Source organism: Alligator sinensis, unplaced genomic scaffold (genome assembly GCF_000455745.1).
Source record: "Alligator sinensis unplaced genomic scaffold, ASM45574v1 scaffold210_2, whole genome shotgun sequence".
NCBI lineage: Eukaryota > Metazoa > Chordata > Crocodylia > Alligatoridae > Alligator > Alligator sinensis.
The window spans coordinates 873691-874150 of record NW_005841946.1 but is presented as its reverse complement, the minus strand read 5'-3'; the positions used below and the strand labels follow the sequence as shown (position 1 = coordinate 874150).

The following is a 460-nucleotide window of genomic DNA, read 5'->3' as shown; positions in this document are numbered from 1 at the left end:
CGGGGAAAAGGCCGTGTCTGAGCAGGGGGAAAGAGCGGCCCCTCGCCTGCCCCATGGCTGGCAGCTCCCTGCTGCAGGCGCTTGCAGCTCACGCGAGGCTGTTTGGAGAAGGCACAGGCAGCCCCAGGAGGTCTGCAAGCAGCTACAGCGTGGGACGCTGGGCACGGGGCGAGCAAGGGGCGGCTTTTCCCCGTGCTCAGTATCAGCTTGTAATCTGGCTCCGGGCTTGCCCGTTGGCGGCAGCAGCTGTGGCCCCCCCCCACTTGCCATGCCGAGCAGTGTTGGCTGCTGCTGCCTGCACGGAGCACGCGCTGGGCAGCCTACGAGCAGCGGTGGCAAACCCTGCCCAGCGCGGCAAGCAGGGGGGCCGCAGCTGCTGTCACCACGCGCAGCCCTGATGGGCAAGCCTGGAGCTAGCACAGGGCCCAGGCTGGCAGAGGGGCCAGGTTACAAAATGGTG

The 460-nt window shown here is 68.0% G+C and overlaps 1 protein-coding gene across 2 annotated transcripts in view; it reads left to right on the top strand.

The window, feature by feature from the left end:
* The window catches only part of CERS3 (ceramide synthase 3), a 73338-nt gene that overhangs the window by 22642 nt on the left and 50236 nt on the right, over positions 1-460 (top strand). The gene's annotated exons all lie outside the window — the stretch shown is intronic.